Here is a 17,623-nt window from a genome sequence, read left to right as displayed (position 1 = left end):
GGACCACAATCTTAATCCCTTTTGGCCTCCATACCAGGGGAAGGTATATAGAGCGGCATCCCCTAGGCCAACAGTTACGAAAGTCAGAGCTCCAGATGAGCATATAAGCTCTTTTCTGGGAGCTTGTCGAGTTGTAGTGAGGTGCACAAGGATGGTGTCTCCCTGCTTATGTTCCTTGGATGTGTCTTCTTAGACTCCAGATGTGTGGGAAGGAAACCTTCCCTCGGGCTAAAGCTCCAGGCTAAATAGCCCTTTTGCACAGTAAGACTAGGGTTGTCTTTCAGTGTGCTATCTGTGCAGTGCTCTGAAGGAGGTGGCCTACCAAGAAATGTCTTTCCAATGACTACCTTTCTCACAGTCACCTGGGACAGGTGATCAAGGGGTATCTCCTGTGTGTGTTGTACACACCTTCTGGCTTTAGCTAAGTAGCTAGAGGGTACAGGGGTCAAAGCAGACTCACCAGCTTCATAAAGGCAGCAAAGAAACATCTTGACTGCATTCAGCCATGGTTTCAGGAATGCATCAGGAAAGTGCCTTGTCTGTGCACAGCTTTAGGCTGGGAGCAGGAGAATGCCATGACTAGTAGCGCTCACCAGCCCCAGCCAGGGAGTGGGAGAACGCTGCAACTGACTGCACTCTCTGGCTTCAGCAAGGTAACAGTATGGTGCCATGTTCAAGTTCACCTAACTAGGGTAGCAAGTTTGGTGGAAAGTGTAACACTGACATCCACCAGCACCTCCATCTCTGAAGAGAGTTTCAATTTTCTCACGCTCATCCAGCAGATGATTTTAATGATGATTTTAGAGATTCATTAATCTCTACACCCAATGTGGGGCTTGAACCCACAACCATGAAATCAAGAGTCACATGCTCCACTGACTGAGCCAGCCAGGCACCCCAGATGCTTTTAGATAAGCAAACAAATCTCCTTGACATACAGCCTAGCATTTTTCAAAAAAAAATTTTTTTCTTTTTTTTCTGAGTCTCAGGGCAAGTGAGACTACACACAAGCCCTTTAAGAGGGGAGTCTCAATTTCCTATATGACTTTGGGTCCCTTGGACATCAGCCCTATTGGTTTTTAAGCTTGACATTCTGGGGGCTCATGCTCCTCTGCTGATCCCAGGGGTTGGTGTGGCTGAGCCCCAACTCCTCACTCCTGTGGGGGGAAGCATCAGACTGGTGAGATCCATCCCTACTGTGTGCCACTGTGCCAGGGCAGGTGGGGGCAAGACTATGTATCTACCTCTCCTGTCTGTCTCAAGATAGTATTTTTATCCTTTGTTGTGAAGAAGTAGCTCACATTGTTTTCAGATCCTTCTCAGAAGTAAATAATCCATGTGTAACTATAGATGTGGAGTGTCCATGGGAGGAGGGGAGTTCAAGATCTTCCCAGGCCACCATCTTGCAGAAGCCCTCCTAAGACATATATTTCTGAAACAGTGTTCTATAACTTACATTACTGACTTACCTAAATATTCTTTGTTATTCCACTATTTAGGAATGATGTAATTTATTTAACCAGTTTCCTTTGCAATGGTTAGTAAGGTTGATTCCTTACCTGTGACATTAGGAAACAGAAGAATCCATATATCTAATCACCTAAGTTGTAACAGGGCAACAAGAAATCAAATCAGAGCAGCAGCTACCTTCAGATGAGAAAAAAATGGTGGCTTAAATCTCTTTTCCATTCCCTTCAAAATCCCACGCAAAGTGCAGTTTTATCTGTGTGTGCATATGTGGGGGAAGGGGGTGCAGGCACAGGTGCTAGAAAAATTGGAATAAGCCTTCCTGTAAGAAAACTTCCACAAAACTTCTAGAAGTATTTCTGTGCCATTTACATAGTGTAAATGGCTATTGTGTAATCCTTTGACTTTCTTAAATTATTTTCAGCAAACAAAAGATACAGAAGCCACTTTTCTATTCTTTTAATAACCTTTCTGAACTCTTGGGAGGTAAACTCCCATCTCTGCCCTCCCCTGGAGCTCCTCAGTCCACTTCCCTAAGCTGATCCTGTATTATGCAAATAGAGATCCCCGTAAAGTGAAAGTCTGATTAGGGAACAGCTCCTCAAATAATGATTAAAATGGGTATATTAGAATATTTATAGCTTTAGGTAACTAAGAAATCTAAATTTAAAAAGTTTAAATAAAAAAGAAAGTTACCACCTCATTTGGTCAAAAGGTAAGAAGAGCTCTGAATATAATAAAATAATTAAATACCAAATGTATTTATTTATTAATGAAGTTATTTAACATTGTTTAATACTTATTATTTTAATAACTGAATATTTCTGACATGGGAATGGAGTTATCATAACTGGCTCAAACTAGTTAGTAGCTATCTGTTGGAGCTGGGAACAGGGTCAGTTTCCCATGAAGTACTTGCTCTGTGGAATAATGAATCATATCTCAATAACATCAGGGTTCTGGCAGCAGAGAAGAAAAGATGTTGGAACAACTACTAGAAGTGTCTGCTTCAAGCAGAGTGACCACACGTCTTCACCCAAGATAATCCAAATGTATTACCTGTTTTCTAGGATAAATAATAATAGAATCCTTTTTGTTCTCAAAAGTGTCCTGGATGATATATAAAATGGTCATCTGGCTATAAGGTGTATATTTTTAAGATTTTGGACTTAAGTTTTAATTAAGCTCTAACTTAATTGAGTATCTTTGTTATAATTATATAAGAACATTATTAAACCTGTAGTGAAAATAAAAATAAGGTTTCAGAATGCATGGTCAGCCTAATAAAATTTTAAAGTAACTATGAAGCAATCCCTTTCAATGGACTAAAACACTAATTCCAAATCATTCTCACCAATTCCTCGACTAGATTTTATGAATTCCTACTTAACTAATATTTTCATAGCTTAGTCCATGTTTTGAAAGAAGAAAGGTGATTTGTTCATAAATTAATTCATTGTTAATTTGGGCCACAAGTAGAACCACATAAGAAGGACTGTTCAACAGTATTGGCAAGAGAGCACTGGAGGCTTTGGACGTAGCCTGCCTTAGTTCAAATCTTAGTCATACCATACAGGGACTGTGGAACAATGAGCAAAATATTTAACTTTTCTGGGCCCCACTCCATCTATAAATTGGGGACAATAATGATCTCTACCTCATAAGTAACAAGTAATCCATAGGTTGTACTAAGTGAGTTAGTGCTACTGAATCACTTAGGAGGGTACTTGGTACTAAATAAATGGCAAGTAGTAGTAGTGGCAGTAGTAATGTCATCCTCATTGTCGTCATCGTCATCATCATCATCATCACATGGAACCCAGGGAGCTGTCCGAGGGATCAGACATTAATGCCAAAAGCAAACACATTTTCCCAAAACTAGTAATGCAAAGAGACAACCAGGCATTTTGAAAAGTAGAATTAAGTGCAAAGGCAAAGCAGGGACAAAAGGTTGACCAGAGAGAAGGTAGCATATAAAGAAATCAAAGGTGAGCTCAGGAGTTGACTCATCATATGCACCTCCTCTACTGTAAGTTCCTCTTATTTGCAGTTTGGCATGTTGCTAAATGTCTAGAGTATATTGTTAAAGGGACTAAGGCTTCTCAGGGTCTCAAGATAATGTTCTTATTTCAAGAAAACTTTTCTTAACACATGATTTTCTGAAGGTAAATTCACACTGAAAACCAAAATCTCAAAGGAGATACATGGTTAGAGTCGAGAGTAAACGAGATGTAATTCTGGCTAGAGGAATGTACTTCCACGTTTCTGATTAACCAGAGAGGAGTATGCACAGAATATAACAAGGAAGGTAAATATAAATAAAGGGCACTAGAACACTAAGAACATAAAAGTACTTAATCACTATTGAATAACTAATTATACTTTCAGCTTTACTATATGAAAAAAACTGAAATGTGAGCACAACTTTCAGTTCACTCACAATAAGACATGAAGCATGTTTATTGTTGCTCACCCCTGCATGCTGTCTGAGACACCCTGCACCCTGAGAGTGACTGAACCCTAAGAGGAAAAACAGTCAAATTTATAGTTAAGAACTAGCAGTTCTCGATAGATAACATTATTTATAAGGGTATAAAGGAGTGTCGAATATTTCTTTAAGATGGCTCCTTATTTATGTAAGAATATAATGTGTGTTTTGCATTTAATTGATGGCAGTTGAAATCATTATAACATAAATAGTTTACAGTTGTGAGATCTGATGAGCTATTGGATACCTAGAGACAAGAAAAAATTTAATGGGTCTAACTGAAAAGTAAGCATGAATCATTAACTAAGAAACAAATGAGTAAAATGTATTAGAAACATTTTTAAAATCAACTGTACACTTAAGGGTATAAGCTAAAACTATTTTGAAGTTGTTAAAAACACAAGAGAAATTACAGAAGAAAGTATTTATGTGACAGATTTTTATAAGGTTGAAGAGAAATGCTGTATTTAATTAGCAAACTCAAAAACTTTTCCAACAAAACCATTTTATTGATCTTTCTTCTATAAATATTTACTTTTAATCTGACCCAGGCAATCAAATAAGAGATCTTCATTTCTCTGCATCAGACTTTTCACATATCTTCAGGCAAGTGCTCAGATCCTTGTCATTCACAAATTAAATATGTCAATATATATTATATGGTACCATATGCTATTGTCATTACAATGTCATAGAATTCAAGATGCTAAAGTCACTTTAACTTCTTTTTTCCTCCCAAATTATTTCAAAATATATATTTTAAACAAAATATATGTCTTAAAATTCTTTATATAAACCTCATAGCTGTAGTCAAAAAAACAAAAACAAAAACAAAAGCAAAAAAACAAATAAACTTCAAAGGACTATTTCCAAAAAAGGTTACTCTCATGTGAACACATACTCTTAATTAATGAATGAGACACTCAAGATTACTAGCATTTTTAGTAAGGTAAGATTTACTATTTTTTTCCAACCTTAAGATTCTAGAGTGCACTTTGGCAAATCCATTCATTTGTGTTGTTTATTAAATTCTCTGAGGCTACTGATCCATGCGCTTAAGCAGAGAAAGACAAAGAAAAAAATCATCACAATATTATAGTCTCAAAAGTTTTTACTCACATTACTCTCTTACAGAGGACCCATTTTTAAGACCAAAAATAATATGGCAATTGAGAATTATGGTTAACATTTAATTGTGGAGACAAAAATGAATATTTAGGCCCAACAGAGCAAGAATATTTATCCCTTGATCTACTGAACATAAAAAGTATTCGCATCTGTTTCACTGCTTTGCCTTCTTCATGGGCTTAAACCTGCCAAATTATTCCATTTGATTTCAGAGAATTCTCATATGGCAATCTATTTTATTTACTTTATCTTCAATAAAATGGTTCAGTGAGCATTAGCAACTCTGAGACACAAGTTTCAATCAGCCTTCAGGCAAAGGCGTCAGTCTATATTAGGCCTACTGTGCTGTGAGTTGCAGCTAGAAAGTTGGATAAGGCAGAGCAACAGTGAAAATGTGAGCAAGACCTAATAAAGCCACAGTGAAGAGAAAGAAAGCTCTCCCCAGGCTCTCACATGCATCACTTATACAATGCCAGGTGCTGGGTTCAACACATGAAGAGCTCCTTAATAAGGCTGACAGCTAAAAGAAGGCCTCAGACTCTAACTTTATTTTACATCACACCTACAGTAATAGTCCTCTGTTCTCCAGAAGACAATAGTAAAAACTGGAATTGCCAACAGTTAAAAATAGTTTTTTTTTTTTATTCAGCCCTCAGATATTATATGGGGGGGGGGGGAATTTCAAGCTGCACAGCATTTCACCTACATTTTCATACAATTCCTAATATAATAGTAGTTTCCAGAAGGACCTTTCCTTACAAATGTGTATGACATTTTAAATATAGCTGCTGGATTAGATTTTAACCACAAAACAATCAGTGAGTTTGAGCAACAACTCATTTTGGAAAATGATATCATTAAAGACTAATTCCAAGAAATGTGGGGCAATACTGATAGATGCTGTGGAAATGTCTCCCAGAGCACAAACTTCATAGTAAGTGATGCTGGTTCATATTTGATATGGGCTGTAAAAAGCAGATTATTGTAATGGTGTTCTTCCCAGCAAATAAGACCATTAAAAATGTACTTAATGTTCAGTTGAATTGAAAAGCAGTCCAGTTAAAATCCATATTTTTCTATTTTGTACAATGGTATCAGAAAATTTTACTAGTGGATCACTCTAAACCACAAACTTAAAGTTATAAATGTAAACTTTTTTTTTGTAGGAATAAGTTTCTACCTTTTTAAAATATAAGGCTGTATTTTTGCCCAGGTCCTGTGATCACATTATAATCAATAAGAGTGAAATTAGAATGATGAGTTTAATATGAGTTTATAAAAAAAAAAAGTTGACCTATTACTTGCAGAAACATACTTCTCAACTCACTTTTCTGGAGACCAAATATATTGGTTTTCTAGTGATTCTACATTTCAAAGCATAACACCCCAAATATATGTACATATATCTAGATGCTGCCATATAACTCTGTCTTTTATATTTCTATAAGAACCCTAAAGAAGAACAACAGAAACTAGTATGATAGGTTAGTAGAATAGATTCTTCAAACTCAGATTCTATAAAAGTAAGAGTGTTTTTAACTATCCCAAACAGCTCTTATATAAAAGAATCAGTACCAGACCAGTACCCAGACCTACCCAGCCCCTAGTAAGCATGATTCTCCAACACTGATGTGATCAATGGGTAAAAAAGAAATTAAAAGAGACCTCTGCATATTATAAAGTCAGCATTATAGGTGAAATCTAAACATTTCACATTTTCTTCTCACTTGGCTATCTTATAAATATATGGGCTTATCGAATTACATTTACTTTAGAGACCATATATTCAGTATACTAGGAATCCTTGTATTTACTCCCCAGAAAGCCAAGGTCAGTGATGAAATCTGTGGAAATAATTTCAGGGGTAATATATATAATGCATAAATTATCTATTGCTATATAACAAATTACCCCCAAACTTAGCAGGTTAGTATGAAAGAAACCTTTATTATCTCACACAGTTTCTGAGCATCAGGAATCCAGGAGTATTTCAGCTGGGTGGTTTAGTCCTATGGTTTGTCAGGAAATTCCTCCCTGTCTGTTGACCAGAGGGCTTAGTTCTTCATCACATGGACCTCTCCACGGCAGCTTGCCTTCCCCAGAGCAAGTCATGAGACACAGAAGGAAAGAGAGAGGGAAAAAAGGAGAGAGACTTGGAAAAGAAGAAAGAGGGAGAAGGGGAGAAAAAGACAGAGAGAGAAGCAATAGAAAAAGAACACCCCAAACAGATGTCTTAATGTCTCGTGTAACCTAATCTGAAAAACAATATACCATCATTGTGCCATATTCTATCAGCCACATGGGCCAACTCTGGTGAACATGGAAGGAAAAATAACAGTGTGTGATAACCAGGAGACAGAATCATTAAGGAAGATCTTTAAGGCTGCCTCCCACAGCCCACCTCCTGGACCCCAATCATTCATGTTCTCCTCTGTGCAATCAATTCCAAATCTTTATGCTGCAATGGATTCTTAAAGGGAATGTAAAGGTTGTTTGAGATACATTTCAGATTACTGAGTCAATTAAAAGTGGATAATTTATGAAGAATATCTTTTCAAATATAATTTTCAAACTGAAAAGGCTATCACACTGACCATGGTTTTAAATGAAGAAAGTATATATATTTAGTGAATATTTCTTAAGATACTATTATAGGCAAGGCTGCGGGTAACACAGATATGATACTATACAGGAAAAGTCCTAGGCTGGTTGAACAGGAGGAAAGAAACAGGAAAAGTATAATGGAAGAGATAGAGATGTCAATGTGCTTTAAAGAGATGGAGAAAAGGAAAGAAACAATAGGATGTGACAGAAATGTGGGCAAGTGTAAGGCATGGGATTCAAGGTATGCATATTGGTGTAATGGTAAGAAAAGGTTAGTATTCAGGTTTTGTCAGATTCTGGAGAGTATTAAATACCAGGGTAAGCTGCATTTAGCCTGACGTTACCCGGCATGAAATAATAATAAATCTCATTTAACAGGGAGGAATGACCTGTTGGGAGTCATACTGTAAGCATAACTGAGAGCTAAGGTTTACAATAGTGACAATATTCCTTTTTATTAAATAGTACATAATTGTAAAAATCTAAAATTAGGGCACCTGGGTGGCGCATTCGGTTAAGCATCTGGCTTTGGCTCAGGTCATGATCTTGCAGTTCGTGAGTTCAAGCCCCGCATCGGGCTCCGTGGTGACAGCTCAGAGTCTGGATTCTGTCTTTGGATTCTGTCTCTCCCTCTCTCTCTGCTCCTCCCCCACTCACACTCTGTCTCTCTCTCAAAAATAAATAAACATTAAAAAAACCTAAAGTAATGGGTTATTTGAATTTTAAGATAATAAGTTTAACATGCCTTGGCAGACAGATCCTAGGGTGGCCCCCAAGTTCATACTCTGTAATTCTATCCACTTGCATGCGAGCAGGACTCTGACTTGCTTCTAACCAACAGAATATGGCAAAGGTTATGAGATGGCACTTCAATGATTGTATTAACACATATACACGTACTCTATATTTACATACATATATGTATATATGGCTTTATCTTGCTCTCATATAGTAGAGACTCTCCTACTGGCTTTCAAAAAGCAAACTACTATAATGTGGAATGTATATGAAGAGGGTCACATGCATGGGAACCATGGATGGCCTCTTGAGGATCTCAGTCCTACAACCCTGATGAACTAAATTCAGCCAAAACCAGTGAGTTTGGAAGAGAACCATGAACTCCAGATGAAAATGCAGCCTGGCCAGTATTTTGATTGCAGCCTTATAAGACCCTGAGTGAAGCTATGCCTAGACTCCCCATCTGTGGTAACTGTGATTTAACAAAAGTATGTGTTTTAAGCTTTTAAACATTTAATATGTTACATAGCAATAGAAAATTAATATACATGCTGACTGAAACACAGAGAGCACATTTACAGAATTAACTCATTTTTACCATCTCCTTGCCCAAAGTTATGGAGCATATTTGCTAAATAGCCTGAAACTACAGTCAACTTGTGAAACTAATAAAATAGGGAACAAAATAACTAATTTTTTTAATGCTTACTATGCCCTTTGTATGAATTCACAAATGTAGTCCTCAAATCTACCCTGTGAAGTGAGGTACTATTACCTCCATTTTCTTGATTCAGAAATTAAGGATTAGAGAGTTTAAATGATTTTTCCAACGTTTCACATACAGTAAGTTTGCCCTCGACCCGTGATTCAGACCTAAGCAATTTGATTTGCAGGCTTGCATTCTCAACAGCTACACTTACTCTATAGCTTCCTCTCTGCAGTTTTGTTCCTGCTACTTTTTGTTAAGGGCTGTCAGAGAGCCATGAACATGAATCACCGACCCAGACCCTCCTCAGCCAAATCAGCTTCCTGTAGAGTCCATTTTCTTTTCAATGACTTGAAAATTTGAGCAAATATTTTGTCATGTATGATGCTTACTTTTTCACAAGTATTTATGAAACTTACAGCAATTTCTCTAAGTTTGAGAATAAAGTTTATTTCTAATACACTGAAATAACTAAATCTTATATTTTAATTGGATTTAATACTCTTACAATGGAAACTGAAAATAATCGTCACTGTGATGGAGTAAAACACACACATACATGCTCACCCAACTACTCAGTTTTAGGTGCACAAGCACAGTTTTAGGTGCAAATTGCATGAAACAACATTGTAGTTCCCACTTCAGAAGTATAGGCTAGGACAAGTTATTTAACCTCTCAGAGAGACAAAATGGGGATAATGCTAAAACAAATTGCTCAAAAATGGGAAGATTCAACTAAGTATTCACTTTAGTGATTTGGGGAGGGGAGGGAACACAGCAGTGGAAATTGAAGAAAAAAAATGCATATGTCTTGAAAATAGCTATGTATTAAGTGCTAAATTTTTACAATAATCCAACAAACAGTTATATCTGTCCCTGGTTTTATGGTGTGAAAACTGATATGCAAAGATTTAAGGAAACTAACCAAGGTTGATTAAAAATGCTAGCAAACGGCTTCAGGGATCCAAGCCGTATCTACCTGATTCCCAAACCCTTGCCTCTCTGTCATTGACTCTTCTTATCATGATACCTCCAGCTCTGGGTCCATAAATTCTACATATTCCCAAGGAAAAACACCGTTTCGGAATGCATTTTTTCATTAAGATGAAACTTTGCCTTTTGCATATGCATTATTCCCCCAATATGTGTTTGGTCTTCATTTAAAAATATAAGAACTATTATAAGCAAATGATTAGGAAAAGTCTAATTAGCAAGTTCTAGAAGCAGTTTTTGAGAACTTCAAACACAAATATGTTTCCTTTCTGGGAAAAAGACTCTATTTTTTAAAAATCATTTCTTTCATGGTTCCATGATATTCATTGCAGGTAACTCCCACTTATAAATCTTAAATCCACCTACTATTATTAACACAAATGTCCTCTCACCCAAAAACTGAGAATTTAAATATTATATCAACACCACCATTATCTACAGTAAGCATAAATTAAATAACTCAGAAAAAAAATTAAAAGATTGGGCCTTAGCAGATACAGTTCTAGTAATACTTAATTGTTTATTATTAGCTGTAAAATCACAGCAAGTTATATTACTTTTTCCAAATCATTTAAATTCTTTCTGTTTTAGTTCCTCCACTTACTAATGAACAAAGGATAATAATGTGATCCTTAGGTCATAAGCAATGCAAGAGTAAAATTAATGAGTAAAAGGAAGTAAAAAGTTGCCAAAGTGTTTTAAAATCTTAAATGATAAATAAGTGTGGAATCATTTTGCTTGTATATCTGGCAAAATAATAAAGTTAGTACAAAACAAGAGGTCCACAGGCAAAATAGTAGGTAAATTGCCTGAAAAATATTTGACTGTAAAATCCAACCACACTGAAAAAATACGTCTTAGGGAAGATATGGAGCCTTCATCTGGAGAAAGTTTTGGAAAGGGGTAGAACAATACAGGCAGAACAGAGAGGATGCTGAGGCTTGTCCTACATCCACGTTCAGTGCAATCCCTTGATAAAGAATTCTGGCGTGGGGTGGGAAAGAAATAAAAAAGAATTCAGGAGAAACCAGGCACCATGGTTCGTTCCCTTCTACTTGGGGGTAGAGTCTAAGAGAAATAATATGAACTCCTCACCTAAAATTTCTTTTAATTTCTTTTTATAATTATATTTTCATACCAATAGGTGGCCAAATCTTAATTGATTGATATCACAGTTCAGTGGTGATACTGAAAAAATAATGTTGCAGAAGCATTCTATATTGAGCAAGAGTGGGAAATAAATCTACATCTTTTGGAAATTCACCCCATGCCATGTCTGTGGTCCTTGCTTTGTACCAAGCAACGGATTTAAAGTTCTCTAAATTGATACTGTAAATATCAAGGAAAACTCCCATTAGATTTAAAGAAGTATAACACTAAAAAGGAAATGAATGCTTTCTAAACAGCTGACTTGCTGGATCTCAAAAAGTTTATAGGAGAAATCAAAGTTTCAAAAAAAATCATTACTAGCATGTTATTCTCTTTATTTTTTGGCATTCCTAGATCTTCCAAAACCCTCAGTATCAACTCAATAAAATAATCTGAAAATATCAGCATAAAAGACCACATAATGATAACAAAATAATCCAGATGCTTTTCTTGACTAATCTTTCCTTTCAGTATTTCAAAACCAAATTCATGTTCTATATGAATCCATGATAATTTTCAAAAAAAAAAAAAAGTGAAACCAAGTTTTATAGGAAGGAAAAGCACAGCAAGGAGTGAAATGGGAAAGGCAAGAGGGTGAATATTCCTATATTTCTACGTGGAAAGTCTCTGTGGTTCACTGATAACTTTTCTTAACATTTGGGCAAAGATACCTAACCAAAAAATTAAAGAATAAAATACACACTAGAAAAGCAGACATAAGCACAATGAACCAAAGAGAATCATTACCAAAAGGCCACTTACTTATTTCTTCCAGATCTTCTACAAGACTTTTGAGTCAACCTTGATATGGAGTCCTAGGTAAACTCAATCCCAGCATCACATTAGAATAGCCCTGTTAATAGAGACAAATAACTGTCACTGCTTCAAAAATTAAATTTATGTCACATTCAGTTCAATGACTTCATAGAACATAAAACATACTCAACCTCAAATAAAATTAATTGTTAATGCATTAATTGCTTTGGAACTCTTCAAACATGCATGGAAATGCTTTTCTACATATTAATTTAGAGAAGTTTAAAATCCATTGTTTGGTACAAAGCAAGGACCACTGAGACAGCATGAGATCCATTTCTAAGAGATGCAGATTTTATTTCCCATTCTTACATTGATTTGGCAGGTTTACACTTTTGGTGATTATATTTTATAATTTAGGGGAGCCTGGGTGGCTCAGTTGGTTGAGCATCAGACTTCAGCTCAGGTCATGATCTCGTGGTGCGTGGGTTCGAGCTCCATGTTGGGCTCTGTGCTGAGAGCTCAGAGCCTGGAGCCTCCTTCGGATTCTGTGTCTCCCTCTCTCTCTGCCCCTCCCCTGCTCCTTCTCTGTCTCTCTCTCTCTCTCAAATAAACATTAAAAAAAATTTTAACTTATCATTTATAGAACATAGTTATTTTATGTCTCAAGATTCCCAACTGGAAACATGACTGATTTCAACTGCCTCTTCAACACATACTTAATGAGCTTTGTAGGCCTTTCCACAATCAACAAGTTGGTAGTAAGCATTTTCTCCTTATAATTGCAAAGTAAGGGCTATTCCCTTAACTCTTATTAGAACGTGTGTATCCTAGACCCATTTGCTATTTACTCTCTTTTCTGGTCTCTCCCTTCTTTAATCTGAAAGATTTAGCTCAAATCTTCCAACAAAATTACAGAAGTTAGTAGTGTATAGGTAATAAATGGGTTTTGATTCACACACCAACTCTGACTGATTGGTAGTGACCACATGGAAATCTGTATGGAGATTAAATCTGAGTCTAGCAGGGAGTCCTGTGTTCAATTAGCCATGCCTTCCATAGGCACCGAAAGGGAGGGATGACACCACATGCCCTTTTTTCTTTGTTGAGCATTTAGACATTTCCCTAATTTTATTTAAATTGTTCCCACTTTTGGCTACAAATCCTTTTTTCCAATGAAATCTTAGTGAGGGGTCAACCAAATATACAGATAACAATGAGGCATTCTGGTTGAACCAGACTCCCAGTATTCACTACCACCTCTGTTCTTTCCCTAGGTACCTCTGGGGTATTCCACAAAGTCTTAAGTATTCTGCAAAGCATTAGTTTGAAACCATTATTTTAGTTATCAAGGTAACTCAAAGTCACAAAAATTAGGGTAATTCAAATGCCCTTTCTTCACATTCTAGCAGTCTTTCTCTATTGCTTCTGTTGTTCATTTTTCTCTTAATGATAAAATTTTGCACATGAGCAGGTTCCACTCTTGACTTTCTTTGTGTTAATTTTCTCCTATAATTCTTTTTTGCCTGCTACATGCCACCAAAAGAAGCAGATTTTTTATTAATACATAGCAATCTAAATTATTTCCTAATTCCATATTGCCTTACTTTCTCCTCACATTCATGGATATCAATTTTTCCTAAATCAATCTATAAAGTCTAGATTTTTAAAGAAAATCAACAAAAGCATTTTAAAAGCATATACTTTAGATGCCTATTAATACCAAAGTTAACATCAAAAATAAAGGACAAAGAGGGGTGCCTGGCTCAGTCGGTTAAGCATCCCACTTCGGCTCAGGTCATGATCTTGGCAGCTCATGGGTTGGAGCCCTGCGTCAGGCTCTGTGCTAACAGCTCAGGGCCTGGAGCCTGCTTCGGATTCTGTGTCTCCCTCTCTCTCTGCCCCTCCCCTGCTCATGCTCTGTCTCTGTCTCTCAAAAATAAATAAACTTTTAAAAAAATTTAAAAAAATAAGATAAAGGACAAAGAGAAGGCATCTGCTCTACCAAATATCAGGCTTACTACCAAAGCCAGGTACAGACACTGGAAAATGGAGTTCGGATATAAACCCACGTGTCAATGGGAGCTTTATATAATAAGGGTACTATCACAAAGTAAAAGAAAACATTGGTTGTTGTCTCACTGTGTAGAAAAAGAAAAACAGTCTCAGAATATGGCAAAAATAAACTTATCTCCTTATTTTATACCATATACAAATTTGGATTCCAATGAGATTAAAGAGCTTTAAATGTGAAAGTTATCCTTTCAAAGCTAATAGAAAAATTTGGTGATTTTTTTTGACACTTAGAATTAAAAAACAATTCTGAAACAAGACATAAAATAATAAGGCATAAAATTGATGGATTTGGCCAAACCAAATGAGAATTTTTCAATGAAGGATACCACAGATAAATTTTATAAATAAACTGAGAGAAGACCTAAAACCAACAAGGAATTAATATTAAAATATATATACTCAGAGAAAACCAATTAAAAAATGAGCAAAACCCTCAACAGGGCAGTTTCTCAGAGGGGTAAGCCAGAACAACTGTCAAGTATAGTTTAAAATGTTCAAAATCACTAGTTATTAGGAAGATACAAATCAAAAACTGATGAGATACCATTTCATGCCATCATAATAGCATATATTTGAATGCTGGATTCTATATTGTGTTGGCAAGAATACAGAAAGATGAGCATTCTCTTGTTTACTGATAATGTTAGCATCAACAATACAGTTAATCTTAAAAGCAATGTGGGAGACCTAAAATGTTTACCTGCTCTTTATGGACCCAAAACACCCTATGAAGACATCAACTGTAGCATATGTTAGCTTAGATTATATTCACTTTAAAAAAAATTTTTTTAATGTTTATTTATTTTTGAGACAGAAACAGAGCACAAGTGGGGGAGGAGCAGAGAGAGAGGGAAACACGAACTCACAAACTATGAGATCACGACCTGAGCCCAAGTTGAAGGCTTAACCAACTAAACCATCCAGGCGCCCGAGATTTTATTCACTTTTTTATTTACATGCTTTTCTCTCCCACAAGTTTCTCCATTTTAATCACTCAAAATTAATTTTAAAAACTGATAAATCAAGAAATAGCAACAAGCATATCATTTACAGTTGTGGATGTATAAAAACTGTGGATATAAATACCAGAAATCTGTAACCTCTGTATAGCTGGACTGGGTGGTAGGAAGATACAAGACAGAAGAATGCTATTTTTGTTTCGCTTGATTTTTTTAACTGTACGCACATATTTCTTTGATAAAAGTCAAAATTAAATACAAAAGAAATGAAGGTAATTTTAAAAATAAACAAAGAAGTTATTGCCACAACATACATTTTCATTTTTATAAATTTTATTTAAATATGCATTATATATTATTTAAAATTATATTATTTTTAAAAGCATATATTATTTTAGTAACATAAGCTCAAGGACATTATCAAAGTAAAATAGGTCATAGATTACTGATCACAGTTCTTATAATGATCACTGAAACAAACAAAACAACAACAACAAAAAACTTAAGACAGTAAAGGAAAAGGCAAAACCAGAAAGCTAAAGAGGCCAATTAGAATTCTTTTACATGCACACATTCATACACGTTTACTGATTGCTTACTAAATGCTAGGCACTGTCCAGGCTCGGGGATAAAGCCACAACCCTACTTCCGTGGAGTGTACAGTATAACGAAGAATATGTAATGAATAGTTATTACAGCGTACTGACCAGCATGGTAAATATGCACACGGGCAGCATCTAATTTGAGTCAAAGAAGACTTCCTGGATAAAAGGGTCTCTGTGAGGTTCACATTTACAACCATTCCCTTTCCTAATTTCTTCCATCCTTTTAAGGTACATTATGAATTTATTTAAGGTTTATTGTGGTAGGAGAGGAGAGCATCACTCCGACATTCTCAGTGGGTTTGACCTGGTTTCTTTCAGAACTATATTTGCTGAAGAGAACAATTACTAGGTGGGTTAGTTTTGTTGTATTTATTTTTTCTAAGAACTTCCTGATACTCAAGAAAGATATTTAGCGTTCTAATGTGTCACTTGGAACTGTTTAATATTTTCTACCCTCCAGTCTTTTAATTAACAAAAATGAAAATATGTCCTAAAAGAAATACTATCATTTCATTGTTTTTTAAACAAAGGAAAAAAGAAAAAAAATTACACGGTACAAAGCTCGCATGTAAAACAAATGTCTTTTGAACTCTACTGCAAAATGCCATAATATAAAAGCGTTAGTCTAGTGAATTTCACAATTTGGAAGAATATACTAAAAATATGAAGAAACTAGGGGCGCCTGGGTGGCGCAGTCGGTTAAGCGTCCGACTTCAGCCAGGTCACGATCTCGCGGTCCGTGAGTTCGAGCCCCGCATCAGGCTCTGGGCTGATGGCTCAGAGCCTGGAGCCTGTTTCCGATTCTGTGTCTCCCTCTCTCTCTGCCCCTCCCCCATTCATGCTCTGTCTCTCTCTGTCCCAAAAATAAATAAACGTTGAAAAAAAAAATTAAAAATATGAAGAAACTAAAATACAGTGGTTATCTAGGTGACAACGTCTAATTGATGTTCAAAAGTAAAAGTTACAGTAACATTTTCAGTACTGTTTTCATATTATATAGCATAGGTCTTCTTGGAGAACAATGAAAACTAAGAGTTATTTTGTTATCTAGAAACAAACTAGTTAACCATGGCCAGAGAAGAGTAAGTCAATAACTGTACATTGGTTACAAATGCTGGTAGTATAACCCACATTTCAGTGAACAGAAAATAATTAAACAAAACCCCAGAAAAACAACAAACGTGTAATTTCATTTCAAATTGTTGGGTAATGGGGGTGTACACGAGCAGGATAAAAGAAACAACCATTGGATTCTGAGGAATGGGGGAAGTTATTCTTCAGAAGGCACACAGTCCATATTCTCGACAAACAGTCCATATTCTAGACAAGCAGTTATTCTACTCCTAACAAAATTTACCAAATGCTCAGAAGGTATTTTGTGGCAGGCATTCTTTTTGCATCAGGCATTTACACAAGAGGAACATCATGTCATTATCATTTGTACAGATGTTACAAATATCAAGAAAGGAAATAGCTTAGATTTTTTAAAAGTTGGCTCTACAAAGGTTAAATGCTGTGAAACTGCATACAGAGATACACAGCACTCGCTATAATTAGCATCCCAGCTCTGGTTTAAAACAGTGTGAACTCTGCAAGGGCAGGAATGCTGGTCTCTTCAATTCACTTGGAGTCCAATAAACCTAAACTACTGACTGGCATATAGTATGCAGTCAAATATTTGTTGAATGAATGTATTAATTTATTGACTCATCAACATGGAACTGGATAGGCATGGAAATTGAAAAATTAAATTTTAGGGGCGCCTGGGTGGCTCAGTCGGTTAAGCGGCCGACTTCGGCTCAGGTCATGATCTCGAGGTCCGTGAGTTCGAGCCCCGCGTCGGGCTCTGTGCTGACAGCTTAGAGCCTGGAGCCTGTTTCAGATTCTGTGTCTCCCTCTCTCTGACCCTCCCCTGTTCATGCTCTGTCTCTCCCTGTCTCAAAAATAAATAAAA

The 17,623-nt window shown here is 36.1% G+C and overlaps 1 protein-coding gene across 1 annotated transcript in view; it reads right to left on the bottom strand.

Annotated features, from left to right (window-relative positions):
- FOXP2 (forkhead box P2) overlaps positions 1-17,623 on the bottom strand; it is a 566,087-nt gene that overhangs the window by 392,123 nt on the left and 156,341 nt on the right. The window contains exon 3 of the mRNA XM_045495376.1: positions 12,036-12,126. The gene's annotated coding sequence lies outside the window, so the exon portion shown is untranslated. The remainder of the gene's footprint in view (positions 1-12,035; positions 12,127-17,623) is intronic.

The sequence above is a fragment of the Leopardus geoffroyi genome, chromosome A2 (assembly GCF_018350155.1).
Source record: "Leopardus geoffroyi isolate Oge1 chromosome A2, O.geoffroyi_Oge1_pat1.0, whole genome shotgun sequence".
NCBI classification, from domain to species: Eukaryota; Metazoa; Chordata; class Mammalia; order Carnivora; family Felidae; genus Leopardus; species Leopardus geoffroyi.
This window is presented reverse-complemented; position numbering and strand designations above follow the sequence as displayed.